The sequence below is a fragment of the Mobula hypostoma genome, chromosome 2 (assembly GCF_963921235.1).
Source record: "Mobula hypostoma chromosome 2, sMobHyp1.1, whole genome shotgun sequence".
NCBI classification, from domain to species: Eukaryota; Metazoa; Chordata; class Chondrichthyes; order Myliobatiformes; family Myliobatidae; genus Mobula; species Mobula hypostoma.
Window position 1 is genome coordinate 113,646,177 of NC_086098.1, and position 21,881 is coordinate 113,668,057.

General features: G+C 40.9%; 1 protein-coding gene and 1 long non-coding RNA gene across 3 annotated transcripts in view; one reads left to right on the plus strand and one right to left on the minus strand.

Annotated features, from left to right (window-relative positions):
* Positions 1 to 16,802, minus strand: part of LOC134342380 (uncharacterized) — a 62,418-nt gene extending 45,616 nt beyond the window's left edge. Inside the window, exon 1 of the long non-coding RNA XR_010017011.1 lies at positions 16,578 to 16,802. This is a non-coding gene — a long non-coding RNA (uncharacterized LOC134342380). The remainder of the gene's footprint in view (positions 1 to 16,577) is intronic.
* The window catches only part of LOC134342376 (3',5'-cyclic-AMP phosphodiesterase 7B-like), a 173,070-nt gene that overhangs the window by 67,521 nt on the left and 83,668 nt on the right, over positions 1 to 21,881 (plus strand). The window lies entirely within an intron of this gene.

The following is a 21,881-nucleotide window of genomic DNA, read 5'->3' on the forward strand; positions in this document are numbered from 1 at the left end:
GCGTTTTACTGTCTTAGCAATTTAAAATATTATATTTTAACTGGGAAGGGATCATGTCAGTGAACCTGGTACGCAGTAAGTGTATTTGCCAAATAATGTGGTACTAGTAACTCAAAATGACTCAAATTCCTGGATTGCCAACACCTTCCACATTCCAGCAACGAAAGGTCTTGTGAGAAATAGATCCATTAGTTTATTCTCTGTTGAAATATTACCTCTATTTGAATCTGACAGTAAAACAGCTGGCAATAGAGAGCTATTGCTCATACAAATGTTAATGCTTAATTGTGCTCTTGGAATTGAGACAATAAAGTCAATTAATCTCACTGTAGATAAATAATTTCAGGAATTCAAGAACATAGCCTTCTTAAACCTGACAATTATAGTACTGCTTGTGTGTGAATTTAATTTTGGCTTCAGGCTCTAACACTTTTTAAATAGGATGCAGAGCTTTCAAATAAATTCAGTTTATCTACTGGTTGCAAAGCTCTAATCTTATACACAAGATATAGGAGCAGAATTAGGCTATTTGGCTTATTGAGTCTGCCCTGCCATTCCATCATGGCTGATTTATTAATCCTCTCTTGCCTTCTCCCCATTATCTTGGATACCCTGACTAATTAGGAGCATATCAACCTCTGCTTTAAGTATACTCAATGACTCCACAGCCATCCATGATGATGAATTAACAAAAGATTCACCACAGAGGCTAAAGAAATTCCTCCTCATCTGCTCTAAATGGATATACCTCTTTATTCTAAGCCCTCTGGTCCTACATTTACCCACTCTAGAAAATGTCCTCTCCACATCCATTCTATCTAGGTCGTTAAATATTTGCTAGCCTTCATTGAGATTTCCCAACCCCTATTCTTTTAAACTCCAGCGAGTACATGCCCAGAGCAATCAAACACTCTTCATACATACAATAACCCTTTCATTCCCAGAATCATTCTACTCATGACACTACAAGTTTGAACTGACCAATTTGTTTAAAACCTCAGTGTTATATCCTTGCTTTTATATTTTGGTCCTCTCAAAATGAAAGCTAACATTGTACAAAGTGTTTGCCTGCCTTCCTTACCACCAGCTCAACCTGCAAGTTAACCTTGAGGGAATCCTGCTCAAGGACTCCTAAGTTCCTTTGCACCTCTGATTTTTGGATTTTTTTTTCCCCAATCAGGAAATAGTGTATGCCTTTATTCTTTCTTCTAAAGTGCAATACCATACACTTTCTAACACTGTATTCCATCTGCCTCCTTACCCATTCCACTAATCTGAGTCCTTTTGCAGACTCTCTGCTTCCTCAACACTACCTGCCCCTACACCTATCTTTGTACCATCCATAAACTTGGCCACAAATCCATTAATTCCACCATCCAAATCCACCATTTCTTTCTCCCCTATTACTACCTCTTCAGCATCATTTTCCAAAGGTCCAATATCCACTCTTGCATTCTTTATTCTTTATATAGCAGAAAAAACTTTTGGTACCCTCCTTTATTTTACTGGTCAGGTTTACATATAACATGTAAAGAAGTGGTCCAAACGGCAACCCCTGTAGAACAGCACTAGTCAGCAGCAGCCAATCAGAAAAGGACCCCTTTATTCCCACTCTTTGCTTCTACCAGCCATGGAGATCCAATGATAGCCATGTCAGTATCTTTCCTATAATACTGTGGGCTCTTATCTTGTTAAGCAGTCTAATGTGTGGCAACATGTCAGATGTTTTCTGAAAATCCAAGTAAACAACATCCACTGATTCTCTTGTTTATCCTGTCTTTTATATCCTCAAAGAATGCCGACAGATTCGTCAGGCAAGATTTTCCCCTCAAGGAAGCTATGCTGACTTTGGCTTATTTTATCATGTGCCTCCAAGTACCCAAAACTACTTCCTTAATAGTGGATTCCAACATCTTCCCAACCACTGAAGTCTGGCTAACTAGCCTGTAATGTCCTTCTGCCTCCCTCCCTTAAAGAGTGGACTGACATTTGCAATTTTCCAGTCCTCAGGAACAATTCCTGAATCTAGTGATTCCTGAAATATCATTACTAATACCTTCATCTCTTCAGATACCTCTTTCAGAATCCTGGGGTGTAGTTCGTCTTGTCCAGGTGTCTTGCCTGCTTTTCAGCTTCCCAAGCACCCTCTCCTTGGTAATAGCAACTACACTCACTTCTGCCCCTTGACACACTCGAATTTCTGGCATACTGCTGGTGTCTTCCACAGTGAAGACTGATGCACAATACTTACGAGGTTCATCCACCATTTCTTTCTCCCCTATTACTACCTCTTCAGCATCATTTTCCAAAGGTCCAATATTCACTCTTGCATTCTTTATTCTTTATATAGCAGAAAAAACTTTTGGTACCCTCCTTTATTTTACTGGTCAGGTTTCCTTTTTCATTTTTTCTTATGGCTTTTTTAGTTGCCTTTCTGTTGGTTTTTTTTTTAAAAAACTCCCTAATCTTCTAACTTGCCACTCATTTTTTGCTATGTTATATGCCATCACTTTTCCTTTTATGCTGTCTCTGATTTCCCTTGTCAGTCAGTTGCCTCATCCTCCCTATAGAATACTACTTATTCATTGTGATGTATCCATCCTGCCCTTCTAAATTGCTCACAGAACCTCCAATATTTGTTGCCATCATCCCTGTTTGTGTCCCTTCTATTCAACTTTGACCAGCTCTTCACTCATACCTCTAATTCCCTTTATTCCACTGTAATATTAATACATCTGACTTTACCTTCTCCCTCTCAAACTGTCGGGTGAGTTCAACATATTATGTCACTGCCACCAAAGGGCCCCTTTACCTTAATCTGCCTAATCAAATCTAGTTTATTACACAACAGTTAATCTAGAACTGCCTTCCCCCAAGTGTGCTCTTCCACAAGTTGCTCTAGAAAACCATCTCTAGCCTTTCTACAAATTTAGTCTCTTGGAATCCAGCGCCAATCTGGCTTTCTCAATCTATCTGCATATTGAAGATCCCCCCCCCCTTACTGTCATAACATTGCCCATTTTACATGCCTTTCCTATTTCCCATTGAAAATTATATCCCACATTCTGGCTACTGTTATATTCAGAGGCCTGACTATAACTCCATTCAGGGTCTATGGCAGTTTCTTAACTCTACCCACAGGATTCTACATCTTCTCATCCAATGTCACCTCTTCCTAAGAACTTGATTTCATTTTTAACCACCCACACCCTCTGCTGACCTTCCTGTCCTTTTGATACAATGTGTATCCTTGGATGTTAAGCTCCCAACTATGATCTTCTTTCAGTCATGACAAAGTCGTACTTGACAATCTTCATAGTGCGCCATCTAATGAGTGATAAATGGCGAGCCTGAATTCAGCCATTTATTGTTTTTAAGGTAGGAAGAATGGAAACATGGGTGTTTTTTTTTTGCATCTGAAGATTATAAATTATTGGATTTTGTATACAATTACCAGGATATGCAACCTATTTTTAATGGTGAAATTCTGCCCCTTTGTTTTTCCTTATAGAGGCTATACTAAACATTAATGGTCACCACAATGGTGATAATGTTTTATTAAGTTGAATTACAATTTGTCCAAGTTGGGAGTTGTAGCCGGTTACCTTTATTTAATTAGCTTTCCTCTACTTTGCCTTGGTTTTGGCCCATATTCAAACCCTCATCATCTATCCTGTTTTCAATTACTAAGACATTGTTGTTGATTATTTTGTGCATCTGTTGTAAATTTGACTTTTCTGTTCTACATTTTCACAATACTCCTAGTTTGTTTGTGATGTGCTGCTGACCTTGTCCTTATTTGTATTTAAGCTTGACTTTATCTGCAAATGTTGCAATTCTGTAATTCAGGAATTTAGAAAGACGAACATCAATGGTGATGACTTAATCTAACTTTTGAAATATCTATTTCCCCTCGTTATAAATTTTAATCACCTTAGCTGCTTGTAGTTGAGTGCTTGCCTTTAAAAATATATACACAATTAATTTAAAGATACCTGTATGAAAGCAGACTTGGGCGTATTATTTTGCAAATACTTAATCCTTTTCACTAACTTTTTAAAGCTTTTACTTCTTGAAGAATTTACATCAGTAGGCATTATTTTTAAATTTGGAAAATAAGAGTTGAGTGCTAGCTTGAATAGGCAATTATTTACTAAAATAGTAAAAAAAAATCTTGTTTTACCTTCAGTACTTAATGCTTAAGACAGTATTGTAGTAATTTTATGTATTGCACTGTACGGCTGCAAAAAAATTATGACATTGGAATCAGACTTGTCACTCACCTACGTGTCCCTATTGTGGACTGAGGGGGGGAAGGGCGCAGGGAGAAGGGAATCATGGTTGGGAAAAGAGGAAGGGAGAGGGGAGTCATGGCTGGGAAAAGGGGAAGGGAGAGGGGAGTGAGTGGAAGCACCAGACAGACGTTCTGTAATGATCAATAAACCAATTATTTGGAATCAAATGACCTTGCCTGGTGTCTCAGGGCTGGGTGTGTCTGCACACACACTAGTAATAGTGTGCTATAGCACATCTGTAGCAGATAACCACTGGCTGTAGCAGTGTCAGGTCTGTGGAGCTTGCAGGATCAAGACCCATTCCAAGTTTTTCAGCATATGAACAATGATAACATTACAATGAGATCCTGAAGATCTTCACCTTTGGCGGTAGATCTTTCAGACAGGATATTAACCCTGGACCCATTGTGCCTTCAGGTGAATGTACCAGAATGAATGAGGTATCCCCAGTGTCATGGCTAATAACTTGTGCTCAACATTCGTAATTCATCATTGTCTGGTCATAACATGAAGATGCCATTTGTAGGAACTTTATTATGGGCATTCAAAAATACGTTATTCCTGATAACATGCTTTGGGGTGTTACTTGGTGAACTAGCTATTGTGGCTATCAGCTTTTCATTCATCTTGTTGCACTAGGGAGGAAAGACATTAGTCAAGGCTCCCACATTGGTCAAAAAAAATCCCACAGCTTTGTCCATAGTCTGTAGAATTAGAGTGGAAAGCTGCCAGAAAGTTTGTGTGATACTTACTTCACTCATGAATAGTACACTTTTAATTCTAAGTTTAATTTGCTAGTGGAGAAGGAAGGAAGGGGAAATTCAGAACAATAGAACCTTCAAATCGAAATGTCAAAATTATCGAAAGGGTATAACAAAATTTGATTATCAAAATACAAGTACATATTGGATATCATGCAAATGCATCTTTAGATCTAATGTAACAATAATTCTGCAAAAACTAAATTGTTGTCCTGACTGGATAGTTCTTGCACCTTTCTGCTGTGAAGCATGTGTTTAGGAACTTTTTGAAAATATGTTTTATAGTCTAGGTGCCAGAGAATGAAATACTCAAAATAATTCTCTTCGCTTTGGTATTTTTTCTCTTTTTTTTGCTTGTTTTCTGTCCCAAGAAGGTTGGATCATTCTGTGCTATGTGGGATAAGAGTTCAGACGGAATTGCTTTGAATTCTGATGGCATTGGGTTTGCTGACCGTGAAGTTCTAAACTAAAACAAAGATCTTGAGCCTTATTGAATACAGATAGCTACGGGTACCCTCATTAAAGGGAGGGTAGACTATAGCTACCTTCTCTTCAAAACTAGTTCAATTTTCTGTTTATTCTCCTCAGCAAGTTTAGCTGCCAATACCTATTATTTTAGCACTGGGTCCCCCTTCTCTGCCAAGGAGGAGATACTTCCAGCTAACAAAGTAGTTTAAACAGTTGGTTTATTTTTAGTGATGCTCACTTAAATCCAGATAAAGTTCTTGAAACTCTTTTCAGAATCGGGTTTATTATCACCGGCGTATGTTGTGAAATTTGTTAACTTAGCAGCAGCAGTTCAATGCAATACGTAATATAGAAGAGGGAAAAATAATAAAGTAAATCAATTAGTTTATGTATGTTAAATAGATTAAAAATCATGCAAAATCAGAAATTATATATATTTAAAAAGTAAGGTAGTGTTCATGGGTTCAATGTCCATTTAAGAATTGGATGGCAGAGGGAAAGAAGCTGTTTCTGAATCGCTGAGTGTGTGCCTTCAGGCTTCTGTACCTCCTGGCTGATGGTAACAGTGAGAAAAGGGCATGTCCTGGGTGCTGGGGGTGCATTTAAAACTCAGAAGTGGTTATCTTATAAACTGTTTCCTTATTATAAATGATTTCTAAAACACAAAGGATGTCCAAGATGCAGGTATAATTTCCATAAGGTAAAAAGGCTTTCCGATAAGTTGCAGACAAATTAATTATCCATTGTAGAAATTGAAGGCAGAGGAATGGCGTCTAATCGCCCCAACTTTCTATCATTGTTCTTGCTGTTCAGGGACCATTCCTATCAAGTCTGACTGCTCTTTAACATTTGTACTATTTTGCTTCTTGTGTGACTTCACACATGTGATATATTTTCCAGATAACTTTAAACAAAAGGTCTAAAAGCTTCTAGGGACAGAGTTCCCAGATACCCACAATTAATGCTATGAAGTGGACTCTGAGCACACCAACTTTTCAACAGTAAATAGATTATAAATTGCATGTGCAAAGTGACAGTATCAATCTGGTCTGCAAGTTTCCTTGAACTAAATAATTTAACCAGCATTGTCTGGTTCTAAACAGACCAATGAGCATAACCTGATTGTCTTGTACTGCATCTCTTCAGCAGCCAGCCCCTGCTGTGGGCCATCAGTCTGTGCTCGACAGACTGTGATGTATGCTTGCAAAGTTGTCCTTTTAACCTCAGACTTTTTGTTTGCTTGCAATTTACATTAAGCACTGAAACTGGCTCCCATTTACGACAAAAAGCTGAACAAAGATATTGGTTGGAGGTTTAACTTGCTCAAAACCAATTCTTTGATCTTTGCAAGTATCAGCTGCTATGTTAGAAAGCTGCTTGGCAAAAAAATGCCCTGTGGCCTTGGGTAGTGAATATACAGCAAAGCATAAAGTCAATTATTATGATGTGTTATTGTTGAAGTTGCCATTTAACATAGAGGGTAGTAGTGAATGGTTGATTTGTTTTTAAAGTGAGGGTGGTACACTGAGATTTTTCGCAGAGGTACATGTTGGAGCCACTTTTTTGATAGATGTTAACAACTTAGTGCACAGGAAACCATATCTAAATTTGTTTCTGACACCAAGCTTGGAAGTGTGGTCATTGGAGAGGAGGATTGTAACAGGCTACAGGAAGATATAGCTGTCTGAATAGTCAGACAGGTTGCAGAAGAAATTTTATACAGAGAAGTATGAAACAGTACATTTTGGCAGAAAGAGAAAGAAAAGGCTATGACCCAATTGGGTCATATCAAACGTGGCTGGTAGAGTATGTGTGATCCCAAGATGCCTAAACAGATTATTCAATAGTAGAGAAGGTTTGTTAACGGGATCGAGGAATATGATGATGCAGGCAGGTAGTGCTGAGGAATATAATCAGCCATGTCATACTGAATGACTGAGTATGCGTATCCAGGGGGATCAATGCCTTATTCCTGTACTGCTAGTATTCTTAAACTGAACCTGTAGGAAGCATTGACAATAGAAGCAAGACTCCACAGGAGTATTGCATTTGATCCTGGTCCCTAACTTGTAGGAAGGATGGGAATAGAGAGTGTAGAAAAGAATTACGAGACTAACTTTGGCGGTGAAGAAATCTAGCTATAACATTAGTGTGGAGAAACTGAGGATGCTCTCTTAGAAACAAGGAAGTTGGAAAGTAGAGATTGGTTAGGATCAATACCAGAAAGTTGATTTCATTACTGGATGGTTCAAGGACTAAATGGCACAGATTAATTTTTTTTAGACAAAAGGTACAAGGCGTCTGAGGAAAGATTTTGTTTTATGGAGAGAGTAATTATGATCCACAATTTGCTGCATGTAGGGTGGTCAAAACAGAATAACTCTGCTTTTGAAAAGTTGGATAAGCCTTGAGAGAAAAGAATCTGCTGGGCTCTGGGGAATCTAACTGTCAGAATTGTTCTGCTGGTAGCGGCCATAAACTCTCATGGAGGAATGGTTTGCTATAACACTTCCATAATTCTCTGATTTTTTTTAATGTGTATTTTGTCACACCATTGACACAGTATTGGCCTTGACTCCGCAGTTGGTAGGTTTAGTTCCCACCAACCTACTATGCCAACTCATTAAACAATTTTAAAAAACAATTGGTGCAGTGGGCAAGTGATCATATAAACCACAAAGTTGTCATGAATGCCAAAGTGGACAAAATTAGTGAAAGCATTTTTTGTCTCGGATGGACAAAACTTCAAAATGGCTAGGCAGCAGAAGAACAGGAAGAAAATGGTGATCATGCAAATGTAACCACACTTGATTTCATACTTGCAAAACCACTCGCTCACTCATTGATAGTGTGTAATCTAGAGAGTATTCCCAGTTGCAGAATTTGACCCTGACATGCAGCTGAAACAAAAATGGAGTTGCCATTTAATTAGTGGGCATCGTTAAATGCAAGCTCAATGGCAGGAATCTGAAATGAAGATTTGGATGGGCAGCCTGCAGATGAAGACCGATAATATGCATGATAATTTTTAAGTGCCCCGGGAAGCCTGACAAATTGACACTAATCACATGATTTGAGTTTAGAGGAAACTGGTATCAGCTTATTTCAGAGTTTTGTATCTATCTGGGAGCCAGCAAGGAAATATTGCAAAATTCCATTCCCACACTGCAGACCCAATCATGATCCAATGTCTGAAAGCTGATTTCACAACTTTCAAATGGTGATCATTCAGTGTCTGAGTGTTTTAATATAAGCTCAGCTTTCTGCGGCCTTAGACTGCATAGGTGTGAATTATAGTCAGCCAAGGAATATACAGGGTCAACAGAACAGCAAAATATGTTGTCCACTTCTAGGAAGAGAGCACACATCTCTGACTTGCCATGTGACGGTTTTTCCTTGTGTTTGCTTGACACCAGTAAGATTAGATTTTTGCAGCACATGCTACAAAAGCCAAGGAAAGGGCATATAAGGTAGCAAATGTGAGTGGGAAGTTGGATGATTGGGAAGCTTTTAAAGTCCAACAAAAGACAAATAAAAAAAACCTACAAGAAGAGAAAAGATTAAATAAAACATAGAAAACCTACAGCACAATATAGGCCCTTCAGCCCACAAAGCTGTGCCAAACGTGTCCTTACCTGAGAAATTACCTAGGGTTACCCATAGCCCTCTATTTTTCTCAGCTCCATATACCTGTCCAAGAGTCTCTTAAAAGACCCTATCGTATCCACCTCTACCACTGTCACCGACAGCCCATTTCTTGCACTCACCACACTTTGCGTAAAAAGAAAAACAAAAACAAACAAACAAACTTGCCCCTGACATCTCCTCTGTACCTATTTCCAAGCACCTTAAAACTGTGCCCTCTCATGCTAGCCACTTCAGCCCTGGGAAAAGCCCTGAGTATCCACACAATCATTGCCTCTCATCATCGTATACACCTCTGTCAGGTCACCTCTCATCCTCTGTCGCTCCAAGGAAAAAAGGCCAAGTTCATTCAACCTATTCTCATAAGGCATGTTCCCCAATCCAGGCAATATCCTTATGAATCTCCTCTGCACCTTTTCTATGGTTTCCATATCCTTTCTATAGTGAGGCAACCAGAACTGAGCACAGTACTCCGTGGGGTCTGACCAGGTTCTATATAGCTGCAACATTACTTCTTGGCTCCTAAACTCAATCCCACGATTGATGAAGGCCAATGTACTGGTTGCTTTCTTAACCACAGAGTCAACCTGTGCAACAGCTTTGAGTGTCCTATGGACTGAGACCCCAAGATCCCTCTGATCCTCCACACTGCCAAGAGACTTGCCATTAATACTATATTCTATCATCATATTTGACTTAATAAAATGAACCACCTCACACTTATCTGGGTTGAAGTCTATCTGCCACTTCTCAGCCCACTTTTGCATCCTGTCAATGTCCCTCTGTAACCTCTGGCAGCCCTCCACACTATCCACACCACCTACACCACCTCCAACCTTTGTGTCATCAGCAAATTTACTAACCCATCCCTCCACTTCATCTTCCAGGTCATTTATAAAAAATCACGAAGAGTAGGGGTTCCAGAACAGATCCCTGAGGCACACAACTGATGACCAACCTCCATGCAGAATATGACCCATCTACAACCGCTCTTTGCCTTCTGTGGGCAAGCCAGTTCTGGATCCAGAAAGCAATTTCCCCTTGGATCCCATACCACCTCACTTTCTCAATAAGCTTCGCATGGGCTACCTTGTCAAATGCCTTGCTGAAATCTATATACACTACGTCTACTGCTCTATCTTCATCAATATGTTTAGTCACATCCTCAAAAAAATTCAATCAGGCTCATAAGGCATGACCTGCCTTTCGCAAAGCCATGCTAACTATTCCTAATCATATTATGCCTCTCCAAATGTTCATAAATCCTACCTCTCAGGATCTTCTCCATCAACTTACCAACCACTGAAGTAAGACTCACTGTCTTATAATTTCCTGGGCTATCTCTGCTCCCTTTCTTGAATAATGAACAACATCCGCAGCCCTCCAATCCTCTGGAGCCTCTCCTGTCCTTATTGATGAGTCAAAGATCATCGCCAGAGGCTCAACAATCTTCTCCCTCACTTCCCACAGTAGCCTGGGGTACATCCCATCCAGTCCCAATGACTTATCCAACTTGAAATATGAGGACAAACTAGTCAATAATATAAAGCATGATACTAAAAGTTGTTTCGGTTATATATAAAGAGTAAAAGGGAGGTGAGAGTTGGCATTGGACCACTGGAAAATGATGTTTGTGAGGTAGTGATGGGGGACAAATAAATGGCAGATGAACTTAATGAGTACTTTGCATCAGTCTTCACTGTGGAAGACACTAGCAAGTGCCAGAGGTCCGTGAGTATCAGGGAGCATGAGTGAATAACATTGCAATTACAAAGAAGAAAAGTGCTAGGCGAACTCAAAGGTTATAAGGTGGATAAGGCACCTTGGCCAGATGGACTACATCCCACAGTCCTGAGGGAGATTGCTGAAGAGATGACAGATGCATTGGTCATGATCTTTCAAGAATCATTTGATTTTGGCATGGTCCCAGATGACTGGAAGTTTGCAAATATCACTCCACTCTCAGAAAGGAAGGCAAAAGAAAGGAAATTATAGGCCAGTTAGTCTAACCTCAGTAGTTGGGTAAGTGTTGGAGTCTGTTATTGAGGATGAGGTATCTGGGTACCTAGAGACTTATGACAAAATAAGTCAAAGTCAGCATGGTTTCTCTAAAGGGAAATCTTGCCTGACAAATCTGCTAGTTCTTCAAAGAAGTAACAAACAGGGTGGACAAAGATGTCATTTACTTGGATTTTCAGAAGGCATTTGATGAGCTGCCACACATGAGGCTGCTTAACAAGAATAAATCCTATGGTGTTACAGGAAAGATACTGGCATGGATAGAGGAATGGCTGACAGGCAGGAGGCAGTGAATGGCAATAAAGGGGATCTTTTCTGGTTGGCTGCCAATGACTAGTGGTGTTCCTCAGGAGTGAGTATTGGGACCACTACTTTTCACATTGTTTGTCAGTGATTTAGATAGTGGAATTGATGGCTTTGTGGCAAAGTTTGTAGATGATGCAAAGATAGGTGAGTTACAGAATACACGTGGACTAAGATGTTAACTGTCCTGTGCTATCACCAGTGGGATCACTGGTGATAGTGGAATTGATGGCTTTGTGACAAAGTTTGTAGATGATGCAAAGATAAGTGAAGAGGTAGGTAGTGCTGAGGAAGCAATGCCATTGCAGCAGGACTTGGACAGATTGGAAGAATGGGCAAAAAAGTAGCAGATGGAATACAGTGTTGGAAAATGTATGATAATACATTTTGGTAAAAGAAACAATAGTGCAGACTATTATCTAAATGGGGAGAAGGTTCAAACATCAGAGGTGCAGAGGGACTTGGGAGTCCTCGTGCAAGACTCCCAGAAAGTTAATTTACAGGTTGAGTCTGTGGTAAAGAAGGCAAATACAATGTTGGCATTTATTTCAAGCATAATAGAATGTAAAAGCAAGGAGATAATGCTGAGGCTTTATAAGACACTAGTCAGGCCGAATGAGGTATTGTCAACAGATTGGGGCCCCATATCTCAGAATGGGTGTGTTGTTATTGGAGAGAGTCCAGTAGAGGTTCACGAGAATGATTCTGGGAATTAAGGGGTTAACGTATGAGGAGCGTTTGGCAGCTTTGGGCCTGTACTCACTGGAATTTAGAATGCGAAGGGATCTCATTGATACCTACCGAATGTTGAAAGGATTAGATTAGGTGGATGTTTGGAGAGGATGTTTTTTATTTTGAGGGTATCCAGAACTAGAGAGCACAGTCTCAAAATTGAGGATGACCTTTCGGAACAGAGGTAAGGACAAATTTTTTTAGTCAGGAAGTAGTAAGTCTGTGGAATGCTCTGCCACAGACTGCAGTGGAGACAAGTCCGTGGGTATATTTAAAGTGGAAGTTGATAGTTTCCTGATTGGTCAGGGCATCAAAGGATATGGTGAGAAGGCAGGTGTATGGGGTTGAGTGGGATCCGAGATCAGCTGTGACGGAATGGCAGAGCAGACTCGATGGGCTGAATGGCCTAATTCTGCTCCTATGTCTTGTGCTGAGATTGTTCAAATTACTATATATCCAGTCTTTCCAAGTCCTGTGCAATTTGAGGTCATCTCCTCTAGGTCAGAGAAGGTAACCAAGCTGTAGTAGTGGCTGAGACAGGTGTAACTGCACTACAAAAGACAAGGCACTTGCACGTTAGGCACGAAAGGCATGCATAGAATGATTGGTTATCTGCATCCCATATGACATGGTTTGATTGGGTAATTTTGCTTGTAATGTTCAATTTCAATTCTGTGTCTATCCCAAGTAATTGGTGATGAGATAGTTGAGGAGTTGGGAACTTGTTCCAGTTACATTGTGGATACTGTATAATTTTTGGATGAGATCTTCCTGAGCACTTTAACAAGAACAGCAATCTAGTTGCCTGCTTCCTCCCTCCCTACGCTTACCCTGCTTTACCTTCTTCCTCTTCCTTATGGCTCTTCTAATTGTACATTGAATATTTGGTTGGAATGTACTCCTCTCTCATGATGATCCATGGTGCTTCATATAAATATACCACCATTTATCTTAACTGCTATTCTCCCAAACACTGCAGGGCTCCTCAAGAGTAATCCAAGTAACAGATACATTATTTCATCACACCAGCTCTATCTCGTATGCAACTACGAAATCAATTCTTGTTTTGCAGACTGTACCTATTTTGGATTACCCTTATAGCCACGGGTGAGTTTGCTGCCTATTGGTCCGAGATGTCATTTGGTTTGTTATGATCACTCAGTTGCTGATAACCCAGTAAGCACAGTCATAGAATGAAGGAATCATACCTGTTACAAAGAAACTGGGTAATCCAGTGGTTGAGGAAATGCAGCCTCTTTTGCTTCCAAGGTACAATTGGTAAGGACATTACCACAGTCACCTTGGCAGCCTTTGGCATTGCAGCTCATGCCCTGCTCTAATGTTACAGTTCTAGCTACAGCAGGTAACGGATTTCAATTTTTTAAAAATGTCTTGACTGGAACTTGGGTTTCTCCTAAAAATAAGCTGAAGATTTGCTTCTGGTGCATGCCATCTCTTTCTATCCCAGGATCACCTTCTGCTCCATGCGCCCTCTGCTCTTTGTCCAAATCACTTTATATGCAAAGGCCTTGCCTATCATGTGCCCCTCGACAGAGAACAATTGGTTCATGCTAAAGTCTTGGAATCAGTAAAAAGACCTCAACATCTGCTGCCCACTCACTGCATGCTGTTGCAGGTTGAAATACTACAAGTATTTTAAACTTTTCATAGATACTACACCAAAACCTAGTTTAAAATTACCACTAACTGCCATGTAAATAGTAGATGATTCCTTTGAACAGGTGAGAGGATGGTGGAGCACTTGTTTGGCTGAGTGTTACAAGGACATTGACAAGAGTCTTTTGAGTTCCAAGGTGACTTTTAAGAATCGAACTGGTGTTGAACATTGATTTCAGGATCTGTGTACTTCAAGCTACTGTGCATGTGTTGGCTTTTGTTCATTTTTTTGAGATCTGGGTGCTGCTGGAAAGGAAAACTTTTATTTGTGCACACCTGTCGTGACGAAGGGTCTCAGTCTGAAAGTTGGACTGTTCATTCATTTCCATAGATGCTGCCTGATCTGTTGAGTCCCTCTGACATTGTGTGTGTGTGTGTGTGTTATTGTGAATACCTAATTGTACTGGAGAAAATGGAGGAGAACTACTAGCTTTGACCACTGCATTCCTAGCAAAAGTAATTCTTGACTTCTCTTGGGTAGGGAGTTATACGATTTAAATCCAGCAACAGTGTAGAACAAGCAATGCATATGCAAGACTGCATATTGCCTGAGCTGGAGAGAACCTTGAGGTGCTGTGGGTCCCAGACAATTTCTGCTCTTATCTTCCCTGGTGGTGGGGTTCAAGGGTTTTGGAGATGTTGCTGGAATGGTCTAGACAAGAAGAAGCAGTGTCAGCAGATCATCTGCACTACATCCGCAGTGTGCCAGTAGTGAATGAAAAAATGTTTAGGATTGTGGATGGAGGTAACAGTCAAATATGCCACTTTTCTGATATGGTACTGAGCTTTGAGTGTTTTTATAGTTGCACTCATTCAGATAAATATTCCATGATGATCCTTGTTTTTTGTAGATTAGGATGTGAGTTACTCGATGTGGGATACCAGTCAACTTGGCTGTATTATCTAATGGTGTTGTTTTTTAACCATCATTGGAGTTATGCTCATCCTGGGCAATGAGAGTTATTTCATTACATTTGTACCATACCCTCACCAATATGATAACTCAAAACAAATTTCATCTCTCATCTGTTTGCATACATGTGCATCCTGAAAGCAATTTAGGAGCAATAACGTCACTCAAGGTGCCCAAAATCAGTACCTAATTCTGTTTCTCACTGCTTCAAAAATAAGTGCATAATTACTAAAACACTCATTTTGTCTCAAGGGGGGAAAAAAACAGATTCTGCAGATACCAGCATCTGCAGAACTCCGCATGTTACCAGATTCTTGCCTCTTTAGTTAGACTTGTGTACATTGAAACTTGTGCCAGAAACTTAAATGCATTATCTGGGCTGAGGTCCTGGCACATGTGAGTGCAGCACCCCCAAAAGTGTAGACTTTCAAGTGAGACATTAAACTGGGCCCTTGTCCACTTCCTGAGGCAGACTTGCGGAAACTTGTGGCACTGTATTGGAGAATACCAGGAGGGTTTTGCCTGTTTCCTGTGAACTGCTCTGTCTCAAACACCATAACTAAAACAATTCATGGCTCATTTATCCCATTGATGTTTATGAAACTGTGCTGTAACCAAGCTGTCTTTACTATATAGCTCCCAGCTTTGAACAGTGATGTTTCCTTGACATTGAAGTATTCAGAATAGTGAAACATTTTTCATTATGAAAGACAATTTTTATTCTAATCCCTTTATAATTGCTGACTGTATTCAATTCATTGCTAAAATAAGCATTGTTTATTTGAATATCTTTAATATAAAATTATTTCTTAAGGTCCACTGAAGTACAGTGGTCTAGAGTATCTTAAAATGTTGTATATTGGCTTGTCTCTTCACCATTAATGTTCTCCTGAATTTTAACATTAGATACAAGTTTTAACAAGTTTTTTCTATCATAGGAAGTTTCATAATTTTAGAATATTATTTTTATTTCTAGAAGTGGTTTTCAGTATACTGATTGTCATGGATAACTAATCCAGGTGCTTAGTTAAGTGACTGTAAAACAATTTACTTTTATTAACAGAAACAGAGGGTTTCTTGGATGAATTGACAATTCTGTACAAAATCTTCCCAAAGCAGGATGGTTACTATCAAAGTGTTGTAGTGTTTGGTCCTATTGACCAAAGATAATGTGCTGCTAACGTCAGAAGGGGAAGAGGAGGGGCAGGAAAAGGAATCATTGGTTACTGAGCCATGGCAACAGGATATTTTTGTAGTAAGATAGCACTGCAGGCACTTATTTATCAGACTTTAACAGTTTGCTGGAATAAGCATTGACTGAAAAGCCATCATTTTCTTTTAAAGTTGTGAATCTGTTTGCAGTCTAATAATTGAACTGTTTTATTATACAGTTGTACTTTTGCTGAATATAAAGGAATGTAATGCGTCATGTAATGCGAAACGTGCCAAATTATAAAGTGCCTGAGTGTCCATTTGTGCTTTACTGAAGTTGTCCTGGAACTATTGCTGGTGTACTTAATTTTATTAGGGTCATTTTTTATTGCAGAGTGTGGTTACCAGAAAACTTTCAGCAGGATACTATTTCCATGCTAATTCAATTAAGAGCCATTTACAATTCAACTGCGTGCTTCAAATTTTTGCTCCCTCACCGAGATTTTATTTTTCTTTATCCTTTTTCTGGGATTGGAATATCACTGACAATGTCTACATTTATTGACCATCCACAACTGCTCTAGAGAAAATGTTGATGAGCCATCTACTTACAACTGCTGCTGCAGTCCATCTGGTGAGGTAATTTCATAATGGTGTTGGGTTGAGAGTTCAAGGTTTTACAGCCAGTGGTACATTCCCAAGTCAGAAGGTCTTGAAGAGAACCTGCGGGTGGTTGTATTCCCTTCATCTGTGTCCTTGTCCTTGGTAGGAGAGCCTGCTGGTTTTGGATGTGCTGTCAGATAGCCCGGACGAATAACTACAGTGCACTTTGTAGATAATACCCACTGCCAATGTGCACCAATGATAAGAGTACAAGAAACTGAAACAGGACTAGGCCATTCAGCCCTTTGAACCTGCTCCATCATTCAGTAAGGTAACAGCTGATTCATCTTCCCTGGACTCCACCTTCCAGCTCTATCCCTGTAACCCTTTATTTCCCTGTTGTCTGAATTTCTATTAATCTCAGCTTTGCATGTATTCAAGGCTTCAGCCTCGTCAGCTTTCTGTGGCAAGGTAATTGTAAAGATCTCAGTCCTTTCAGAGACCAGCTTTTTCTTCATCTTAAATTGTTGTCCTTTTATTCTGAAACTTTACAATGAAGGGACGCATGCTCCCTTAATCCCTAAAGATCTTACAAGTTTTAAAAAGATCTTCAATAAGTACAGCCCAGCTGGTTGAGCCTTGCATTAAATCATACAGCACAGAGGTGGGCTTCTTGTCAAGACTGCGCCAAGCTGCAATGTCCATCAAGGTCATGGCTCAGACTTGGTGTTCTTTTTAGGTTTGTAGGGATGCTTTTGGGGACAGCGAGGGGAGTTAGGGATCAGGTTAAGGTTTAGGGACAGGGATGAGGGAGAGTTAAAAGTCAGGGATAGTTAGTGAAGAGTGGGCAGGAGTTCGAGTCCAGTTCGCAGTGCTCCGCAGTCAAATGGCGGCAAACCCAGAAGTCATGTCAGCAAGTGCGGAATAGACCAGTGATGCCCAGGACAGAGATTAGTCCCAGGTTGGAAGTCCATGTAGGCGGCAAGTCTCAGGTATGGGCAGGAGTCACAAAACGGTGACTTCCCTGGATCACCAGTGTCAGAGGTCCACATGAATCCAGAAGTCAAGGCACGAAGGTCAAACTTCTGGTCGGCAAGTCCTAGGATGAAGTCCAAATATGGAGGCCGAATGTCTGTGAGTCTGAGAATCTGGTGACAAATATTGGAGACAGCCTGTCCTGGGGTTGGAGATGTATGCATGCGTGCGTGTGTGTGTGTGACATTTGCCTGTATCCCTTTATGCCTTCCTTATCCAAGTCCCTGTCCCAAAGTCTTTTTAAACATGTCCGTTCCCACCTCTCGGGCAGCTTGTTCTGGATATTCATCACTCTCTTTTTGGGGAAAGGCACTACTCATTTCCTATAAATCTCTCCCTTTCACCTTGAATATCTGGTCTCTAGTTCTGGATTCCTGTTCTGGAAAAAGGCACTGATAATCTTATCCTATCTGATCCCCTCTTTATGGTCACCCCTCAGCTTTCTGCATTCCAGTGGATATAAACCATAAGCCTCGCTGTTCTCTTCTTTATAATTACAACTCTCCATTCCATGCAACACCCACTTAAACCTCTTCTGTACTCTTTTAATACCACATCCTTGTAGTGTGGTGACCAGAACTGTACACTCCGAGTGTCATCTAACCAATGTTTTGTACAACTACAGCATAACGCCTGAATTGTTAGACTCTGTCTCAGCCTGTGAAGGCAAGCATGCCAAAAGCATTTTTCACAACTATTTCCACCTGTGTTGCCACTTCCAGGGAGCTGTGGGCTTGCACCCCAATGTCTGTCAATACATCCAGTACTGCAGCTCCGTCCAACTTTTCAGCTGATCTATGTCCTGCTGTATTCTTAGATGATCTTTTGCTACCTGCCCCTCCAGCAACTTAGCAATCAGACCACCTACGTTCTTATCAAAGTTACTTGTGTATATTACAACCAATAAAGGTTGCAGCGATAATGCCTGAGGTACATCACTTGTAATTGACTTTTCACCAGGAAGACAGCACACCCATCCACCAGTCCCCAGTGTCTCTCATAACCAAGATAATTTTGGATCCAGTTTGCCAACAAGCCTCATATCCCTTGTGCCTTAACCTTCTAGGTCACCCTGCCATGCAGGACCTTGTCAAAAACCTTTCTATGAAAATCATGTTTACCATCAATTTTCTTTATTACCTCAAAAAATTAACAATCAGATTTCCATGGCATAAAACCATGTTGACTCTTCCTAATTAGTCCTTGCCTTTCTTTTTGTGAACAAGGTTAATTTGGCCAACTTTCACCTTGTTAGGTAGGTGCCACTCGTTCAAGCAGTGAAATGCTCCTCCAGTAAGTTGTGGAATTGTAGAGCACTTAACGGTCTCCCTGATGACTACATCTGCTGCGAGTGTTCCCAACTTCAGCTCTTGAGTGAGAAGGTAAAGGACCTGGAGGTGGAGCTGGGTGTAGTCAGGACCACGTGGGTGCTGAAAAACCTCACAGATGGGGTTTTTACTCGGGTAGTCATACCCAGAGTGCAGGCTTCAGATAGCAGATGGGGTGACCACCAGGAGAAGTAAGGGGAGTAAGCAGTCAGTGCAGGGTCCCTCTATGGCCATGTCCCCAGCAGCCAGTGTACACCTTAGATACTGGTGGGGGGGAGGGGGGGAGAAGGGTGACCTCTCAGGTGCAGCAGCAGCCAGGCAGGCCATTGGTACCATGGCCAGCTCTGAGGCTCAGCAGGGAATGGTAGAATCAGGCAGAATGCTGGTGGTAGGTTATACGATAGTTGGGGAAGGGGGAGGGGTGTGGACAAAAGATTCTGTGGCCACAAAAGAGATGCCAGGATAGTGTGTTTGCCACCAGCTGCTAGTGTCTCAGAATGGCTGCAGAAAATTCTCATTAGGGAGGGTGAACAGCCAGAGGTCATGCTGCACATTGGTACCACTGCCATGGATAGAAAGGGGGAAGAGGTCCTGTGCAGTGTTAGGGAGGACGCTGAAGAGCAGGACCTCCAAACTAGTCATCTTTGGATTACTCCTAGTATCATGTGCTAATCAGGGTAGGATTAGAACAATAGTATAGATGAATTAGTGGCTGAGTAAATAGTGCAGGGGCAGGGTTTCAGATTTCTGGATCACTGGGATGTCTTCAGGGGAAGATATGACTGTAGCAAAAGGATGGGTTATACCTGAATCCAGGGGGTCCAATATCCTTGCGGACAGGTTTGCTAGAGCTGTTGGGGAGGGTTTAAACTAATTTAGCAGGGGGATGGGAACCGGAATGATGGGGCTGAGGATGGGGCAGTTGGTATACAAGTAGATGTTGTGTTTAATGAGACTGAGGAAGGACATGCAGATGATAGGGCAAATTTGCAGCCAGTGGGATGAGTTGAAGTGTAACATGAGAGCAAAATCAGAAAGGGTGATGAATACAGGACTGAAGGTGTTGTATTCAAAAGTAAGCAGTATATGGAATATATCTTGTAGCACAGTTAGAGGTTGGCAGGTATGACATTGTGGGCGTCACTGAGCCGTGGCTGAAAGAAGATCGTAGTTGGGGGCTTAACATCCGAGAATACACATTGTATTGAAAGGACAGGCAGGTAGGCAGAGGGCGTGGAGTGGCCCTGTTTAAAAATGAAATCAAATCCATGGGAAGAGGTGACATTGGATCGGATGATGTAGAATCCTTGTGAGTAAGCTTAAGAAACTGCAAGAGTAAAAGGACCCTGATAGGAGTTAGGATGTGGGATACAAATTACAAGAGAGAGAAAAGACATGTAAAAAGGACAATGTTAAGATGGTCATGGGGGATTTCAATATGCAGGGAGATTGCAAAAATCAGATTGGTACAGGATCCCAAGAGAATGAATTTGTAGAATGCCTACAAGGTGACTTTAGAGCAGTCTGTGGCTGAGCCCACTAGGTAGAACTGCAATGGCTGGAGGTTTTGATGTAATTCGGAAGGTGCAGGATAGATGCAACCCAAAATTGAAGAAGTGTTCTAAAGGGAGAATGAGGAAATCATGCCAGAAATACAAGAGTGTCTGGGGGTCGAAGTGAGTTTTGTTGCTATTACTAAGGAGAAGGTGTTTGGGAAGCTGAAAAGCCTGAAGGTTGATAAGTCACCTGGACCAGATGGACTACACGCCAGGGTTCGAAAAGAGGTACCTGAAGAGTTGTGTCAGCATTAGTAATAATCTCTCAAGAACCATTAGGTTCTGGAATGAATCCTGAAGACTGGAAAAGTGCAAATATCACTTCACCCTTTTAAAAAGGAAGGGAGGCAGAAGAAAAATAATTACTGTGTAGGGAAGTTAGTTTGACTTCTGTGGTTGGGGAAAAGTGTTGGAGTCTATTATTAAGAATGAGTTTTCAGGATGCTTGGAGACACATGAGGAAGTAGACCAAAGTCAGCACAGTTTTCTATAGGGGAAACCTTGCTTGACAAATCTATTGGAATTCTTTGAGGAAATAACAGGCAGGATAGACAGTCAGTAGATTATGTTTATTTGGATTTTCAGAAGTCTTTTGACAAGATGCCACGCATGAGGCTGCTTGAGAAGATAAGAGCCCATGGTGTTACAGAAAAGGTTTTAGCATGGATAGAATACTGGGTGACTGGCAGGAGGCAAAGAGTGGGAATAAAGCAGGTCTTTTGTGGTTGGCTGCTGGTGACTGTTGGTGTGCCGCAGGGTTGGTGTTGGGACCACTTCTTTTTATGTTGTATGTCAATGATTTGAATGATGGGATTGATGGTTTTGTGGCCAAGTTTTTGTATGATACCAAGATAGGTGAAGGAGCAGGTAGTGTTGAGAATGCAGGGTGTCTGCAGAAGGACGTGGACATATTGGGGTATGGTCAAAGAAGTGGCAGATGGAATATAATGTACGGAAGCGCATGGTCATGCACATTGGCAGAAGGAATATTAGTGTAGACTATTTTCTAAATGGGAAGAAAATTCAAAAATCAGAGGTGCAGAGTGATTTGGGAGTCCTTGTGCAGAATTCCCTAAAGGTTAACTTGCAGGCTGAATTGCTGGTTAGGTCGGCAAGTACAATGTTAGCATTCATCCTTGGAAGACTAGAATATAAGAGCAATGATATAAAGCCTCAGCATTAGTAAGCATTGGTCAGGTGGCACTTGGAGTACTGAGAGAAGTTTTGGGCCCCTTATCAAAGAAAATATGTGTTGGCTTTGGAGGTCCACAAAATTTTTTTTTCTGGGAATGAAAGGGTTAATGTATGAGGAACATTTGATGGATCTAGGCATGTACTCCCTGGAGTTTAATGAGGGAGATCGCATTGAAACTTATCGAGTATTGTAAGGCCTA